The sequence below is a fragment of the Acinonyx jubatus genome, chromosome D3 (assembly GCF_027475565.1).
Source record: "Acinonyx jubatus isolate Ajub_Pintada_27869175 chromosome D3, VMU_Ajub_asm_v1.0, whole genome shotgun sequence".
In the NCBI taxonomy this organism is placed as follows: domain Eukaryota; kingdom Metazoa; phylum Chordata; class Mammalia; order Carnivora; family Felidae; genus Acinonyx; species Acinonyx jubatus.
The window spans coordinates 43,744,781-43,751,785 of NC_069392.1; the positions used below are offsets into that span (position 1 = coordinate 43,744,781).

At 44.2% G+C, this 7,005-nt stretch overlaps 1 pseudogene; it reads right to left on the reverse strand.

Annotated features, from left to right (window-relative positions):
• LOC113602332 (protein kish-A-like) lies at positions 1 to 2,383 on the reverse strand (annotated as a pseudogene).
• Between the last annotated feature and the right edge of the window lie 4,622 nt (positions 2,384 to 7,005).

Sequence of the window (7,005 nt, forward strand, 5' to 3'; positions counted from 1 at the left end):
CTACTGTATGAAGAGGAGGCTGAAGGCCAGAACTATATGGCACACTGCGGCATAAGGTCTCTGTCTTCCGTTCACCAATTCTGGCACATTTCTAAAAGGTACCCAACAATCCAGTTTTATTTCTGTCCAGGGGCCTGGGTGCCAAGGATCAGATATAAGCACAGGTTCACTTAAGCAGCAAGATTACAGTCAACAGACTCTGAACATTGAAAATGGCAGACTAGCGAGGCCAGTGAAGCCCCAGCCTCACCCCTTCTGGGCCCAGGACTGAGGAGGCATCTCCCCAAACTTAACGATGGATTAGTCTCAGCTGTGAGGTCACAGAAATTACAGAACACGTGGTACCTGGATATCCAGGAATGGTTCGCAGTTCTGCTTCCTGCTTGCTGTGCAACGTTGGACAAGACAATATACCACTCTGCATCCCAAGCGTAGAGATAAAAATGAAAGCATTTACTTCATTGGGTTATTTTGAAAAAAACAAACAAACAAAAAACACAAAAAACCATCATAATGTATGTGAAAAAGCATTATTAACTGGCAGAGATATTGCTTTTAGTTATTGTTTGTTTCGGGGGGCCAGTTAAATGAAAAATACTTTGAAGGTTGAATTCCCAGACTTTTGCTGCAAAAAATATGTTTCTAATTTTTATTATACAATAATACACAATGATCATTGGAAAATAAAAGCGCCAAACATATGCATGCCCTCACCCTTCCAACGTCAGAGTGTCTGTCTGGTGTCTCACTGACAGTGTCCTCCCCCCTGGCTTCCAGGCAAAGGAAAGCAGTGACACAGTGACACTGCACATCCCTTCTTGATGTGGAGCATAATCTGTCAGCATTGCCCTTCTGCCTTCTTTCCTTGCAATCCTTCTTAGGAAGCCCTTCGCTCAGGTTGTATCTGTATTTTATTCTAGAAGTCTGAGCATTTCTTTTACAAATATTTAAAATTATTAGTCCATCTGGAATTAATCTGACATAGGGTGGGAGAGATGTGTCATATTTTTGCAAATGCTAAGCCATTTACAAAATAGATATTTTTGCAAATGGCACTCAACACCATTTATTGAATGACCCAGACTTTTGTCACTGATAGGAGTTGCAAACTTTTCCATATACTAAGTAACTAAATATATATGAGAAGGTTTCTGGATGAAACATTCCACTGAATTGTTCTTGGCCCCGTCACTACCACATATTTTAATTAACTTTATAGAAGCTTTCCTGTCTAATGAGTAAAACCTTCGACCTTGCTTTTCCAACATCCATTGGCTTTCTGGCATGCTTATTCTTTCGGAAGGTCTTTAGAATTTTTTTATTTTCACATTCTAGACATCCATGAAAATACAGGAAAATCTCCAAACTCTCAACAATATGATAATTAAGGTGACAGACAATATAATACCAGAAGCAGGATTAAGATTTCTGAATCACAAGGAAGATGGAGCTGTATTTAGAAAACCTCCCAGCCACTTGGAAGATCCCGTAGCTTTGCTGCTCTGAATGCGCACACCTCTATTACTGCAGTTAGTTTGCATTTTATTTTTTAAATGTTGGCTTCCCCATCGGAGTCTGAGCTCATTTAGGGCAGGGGCTATCTCTTAAATATCTTTTCTACCATTGCACAGTGATAGGGGCATAGTAGATGCTCGAAAAACATTTAGTGAATTAATTCACAGTACACAGAATTTCCATTCGGCAGTTCCATGGCTATATTTTCCCTCTGTCTTTGCTGGAGGGCAGGGTCCCGGAGTACCTGAGACTCGCCCCGCTCCAAGATGCTTTCCTCCCCAACCTGGCACACAGTAGGTACTCAGAAAATGTTGCCTTCTTCCATTTCCATAGCCTCTGTTTAGCTCTCCTCTCCCACGGGCAGGGGAGGAAAAACAAGGCCTCACGTATAGTCCACTAACATTTTCAAAAGAAAATCCGGATGTCTGCTGGAAGGACATGACAAGTTAAAAGGAAAACATGGTTCCCAACTGCGGCAGCTTCCACGCCCGGGGGGAGACTGACACCCTGAAATGCCCTCCTGGAGGCCAGTGTACCCAGCCTTACTTTTGTTAAAGAGTGAAGAAACGGGACCCTTCGGTTTGACTTTGAAGTTTGAAGTCTCTGGAGGACATGGGGAAGAAGGAGGTGCTAGCTGATGTCCGTGGGTGAGGACGCCGGGAACAGCACATTATTCTTTTGAAGTCGCTCTCCCTGGGGTTCGCTTTAATATGTCCCGGGCAGCTTTCCCTTTACAGCTTCTGGGTACCCTGCGTATGTTAAAGAACCAGGGTTTTCTCTTGCACCACAGGATTAACTGGTCACGGACGCCTCTCTGATCGCGGACAGCTGCGGTGATGCTCTGGTGGAAAACAACGTACCAGCCCATGTTGATGCTCACTTCCCCTTTGTGACCGGTTGAAACTTTGGGAATGCCTCATTTAAAGGAGGAAAGAAAACAAAATTGTGTGACTGAGCTCTCTCTTTACTGTCCTTTCTCATGTTTTCATAGCAGTTTTGGGGGGCTTAGAGTTGATCTGAAGAAAATTTCCTAAAACCCACCAGAAGTCAACCTGAGGCTGGAGACAGTTTGGGGGCTTCTCATGCTTCCACCAAGGATATCTTCCTTCGTCTAGAGGCAGCCAAAAGCTCTCCTGGGGATCTCTAGGACAGAACTCACATGTCCTGGGCACGGGAATTCCCACCCTTCCTTCAGGTTATCCTCCCCAAAGTGCTTCCAAACATCCCCCGTTCCACCTTAGATGAAGAGGCCATACCCAGACCCAGCGGGACCGTCACCTGCCCAGAGTGACCAGGAGCCTGGGCCCAATCCAGCTTCCTGCTTTGCTAGTTTGCCTGATGTTTGCCAAGGAAGCCTTGATTGTTCAGCTTGTGGGAGAGAATATTCTCTCAGGCTCTTCTGGCCTGTTTCTTCTGTTGAACAAGGACAGGCTCAGTACAATGCTTTCTTCTCTAGCATAGAGAGCAAGGCTTGAGGGACCTCTTTTGGATTAGGCGCAGGTACAGAGAGCTCATGGGCCTGGGGGCAGCAAGAGGGGTGACTGTGCTGCCCTCTATTTAGGTGTCGAGCTCGGACCTTGGGTCTTAGGAGGGTGTGCCTTATGGTTTGAAGAAAGGCCCTACCTCAGTGTGGGCAGGTCAGCTTTTTTTTTTTTAATTTAATGTTTATTTATTTTTGAGAGAGAGAGAGAGGGAGACACAGAATCCAGAACAGGCTCCACGCTCTGAGCTGTCAGCATAGATCCCATCGCGAAGCTCAAACCCACGAAGTGTAATACAATCATGACCTGAGCTGAAGTCAGATGCTTAAAGTCAGGTGCTCCTAAGGGGCAGGTCAGCTTTGCCTAAACCGGCAGCCTGTGCTGGTTATGCCAAATGAATTCTGACAACCAATGCGGTGATGTGTTGTGGCTATAGGTCTCTCTCTCCCATACAAAAACAGACAACAGTTGAACATTATATGAACACCTGCGGCTGCCTCTTGTGGCCTTGGAGCTGAGTTGGCAACAAATGTCTGAGAACTTTGCGTGATTCCCTGTTTGGGTCCCACTCTGCTCCTGTTCTCCCCAGTGGAAAATGACGGACACTCACGCAGTGCCCACGTGCTCTTGGTCTCAGATCTTACCTCGTTTCAATCTTGCAAACCCTGCTGTCTTACAGAACTTACAACATTGTAACCTGGGTAGCACCAGCACTCATTTTCCCTTTCCTTTTTGTTATATTTTCCACTGAAGAAACTGAGGTTCAGAGAGGCCAGTGACTTGTCCCATGGTCACAGAGAACTTGAATCACGTCACAGGCTTAGAAGGAGGTCTGTAAATGCTTGCGGGTGGTGAAATTTAATTTAAAGAAAAGTAAAAGGCAAGTGATTTTGTGGTTTCTTTTCATACATTATTTGTTTGTTACTACCTCTCAGGAGCAAAGCATTAAGTTTTAGCCTCGCGCTAATTCACCATTCCTTGTAAGAGCTGTGTCTGTTTTCGTTTTTGGTTTCTCTCCTTCATCTCCCATCCCCATTTCTTTCTCCCCTAGACGTACCACACTACTCTGTTTGGTACGTATCCTTGGGTATGTGTCCTTGAAAATATATGTGTAGCATTATTTTATATAGAAATGTGTGCTAGATTGTATATGTGGCACTGCACTCTCTGTTTTATTCTCTTTCTTATTTTTTACTTAAAGATTTTGAGTTCTCTATGTGTTGCTTTATGTCCATTTAGCTCATTGCTTCTGAGTGCTATGTTCTATTCCACAGGATACACCTACATTCCCCCGATGCTGGGTACCTGGACACTTCCACCTCTAGCTCTCTGCTGCACACATATTGGTGTAGAGCATCCTTGAACGCGTGAGAGCTTCTCGGGGCAAGTATCAAGTCTCTGTACTTTCTGTGGCGGGTCAAAGCCTGAAAGGAGAGCTGGACAGCTGAAGATGGTGGAATATTTATTTTAAATGCAACCAATAGGAACCAGAGGGCATCCCCCATTAAAGGGACTGCTCTGCTCTACAAAGAGAACCATTAAAATGAATGTAAATCACAGTAGCCTCAGGGACTGTTTAATAACAATCTGACTTTTTATTGGGTGAGCAGGAGATGTGCCAGCTTTCTCCTTACAGAGTCTTCTGGATCTTTTACAGAGAGAGAGAGAGAGAGATCCTATCTGAACTGCTATGGAGATTATCGAGGGCAGAGGGCTGCTCAGGGAGTAATGGCCATAAATCCAATTAGTAACTCACTTTCTCTTTTGCCACAGGCTCCATTTCCCCCAAATACATGGAAGATAATTCTACACTCTGGAACCGGTCTATCCCGAGGGCTCCATGATACCATGCCACCAAGACACAAAAGTTTCTTGCATGGGAAAAGGACTGGGATGATCCACACTAAACCAGTGACAGCAGAAACCACGATTGTTCTGGAGTGGCGTGGGAGCCTTGCCACACTCATGTATCACTTCCAGCAAAAAACATGTTCCTGTCTCATTTGTGAAATAAGGAAATGGAAGAAAAACCTCAGGGATTTTCCAGAGAAATTTAAGCAAAACTAGAGATCACAGGAACCCCACTTATTTCTGGGTGGGGAAACTAAGGCAGCAGGAGCACCCAGACGGTTAAGGGATCCTGCTCCCAATGAGGAGGGCAGACACAGGGGCCGGGGCTTCTATGTCTCCTGACTCTCCCACTCCAGTCCCGGGTCAGCCGGTGAGATCAGTCAGCAGAACCACCAGGGGGGCCAGGAGCCCGAGTGCTGAGCCAAAGAAGGGTCTGGGATCCCAGGCCACTACTTGTTTGGGAACTTGCATACTTAAAAGACCAGATTCTTTAATGACAAATCTTTATGATCCAAAACAAAGAATCGAGATGCCTGGGGTAAAAATAAAATAGGTGCCAGCTTAATTTTGTTGTTTAAAAAAAAATACTGCATGACTGCTTCACTTCTTTTTCCTCTGAGATTAAAAACAAAACAGAAAAACCAAAGCAACAACAACAAAAAACATGTTGAGAACAGCTCATCTAGAGGATGCACACAGTCATACCAGGTTCTTTCTTTCTCTTGTTGCACATACACTTGTTACAAACATGCTTCTTTGGGGTTTGTAGTTTTGTCAAAATTATGATTGAAATCAATATATGACGGACACATTAGCATGAGTTGATAGAAAAAACACAAAGAATTTGAAAAAATTAATTTTTTACTTATTTTTGAGAGAGAGAGAGAGAGAACACAGTGAGGGAGGGGCAGAGAGAGAGGGAGACATAGAATCTGAAGCAGGATCCAGGCTCCGAGCTGTCAGCACAGAGCCCAACGCGGGGCTCGAACCCACGAACTATGAGATCATGGCCCAAGCTGAAGTCAGCTTAAAGAACTGAGCCACCCAGGTGTCCCAACAAAGGATTTGGATTTGAATCCCTGACTTGTCATTTACTAGTAACCTTTAATAAGTGATCTAACCCTCTTAACCTTTAGTTTATTACCTTAAAAATAATATGAATAATATGTAATTCATAAGATTCTTATGAGGATTAAATAAGATACTGTAAGGAGAGCTTTCAGTACAATGGCTGGCACATAGTAAGCTCTCAATAATGATACCTATAGTATTTAACAGGATCATATTTATTACGTTACTTTCCCTTGTATGATTCCAGGGATCAATGAGGTGTTTGTTAGGTGAACTAATATCTTGAATTCTTCAAAAGCAGAGCCTGAGACAATGATTTGTGTGCAGGATGTTTATTCAGGAGGTGATCTCAGAAGTAGAGTGAGGAAGTGAGCCGAGAAAGAGAAGAAAGCCTGTAAACGTACCTCTTTAGGCAACTGGACTCAATCCTCTAGACCTCCTGTGGGACTGTGTGAAATATACTTTAAACAGCATAGGATGGGCACCAATAGTGCCTCCTGCAACTATATAAATTAAGTCTCCAATTAGGTTTTGAGTATGTATCACCTTTGTGTTTAAAATTTTTGTTGTTGTTGGGGCACCTGGGTGGCTCTGTTGGTTAAGGGTTCGACAGCTCAGGTCATGATGTCACAGTCTGTGAGTTCGAGCCCCGCACGGGGCTCTGTTCTAATAGCTCGGAGCCTGGAGCTTGCTTCAGATTGTCTCCCTCTCTCTCTGCCCCTCCCTCCCTCGCACTCTGTCTTTCTCTCTCTAAAGAATAAACATTAAAAATAATTTTAAGGGGCACCTGGGTGGCTCAGTCAGTTGAGCGTCTGACTTCGGCTCAGGTCATGATCTCACAGTTTGTGAGTTCAAGCCCCGCATCAGGCTCTGTGCTGACCGCTCAGAGCCTGGAGCCTGCTTCAGATTCTGTGTCTCCCTCTCTCTCTGCCCCTCCCCCACTCATGCTCTGTTTCTCTCTGTCTCAGAAATAAAACATTAAAAAAATAATAATTTTAAAAAATAAATAAATTTGTGTGTGTGTGTGTGTGTGTGTGTGTGTGTGTGTGGTTGTAAATCAGACAATTGTCTCCATTAGCTGACTTTC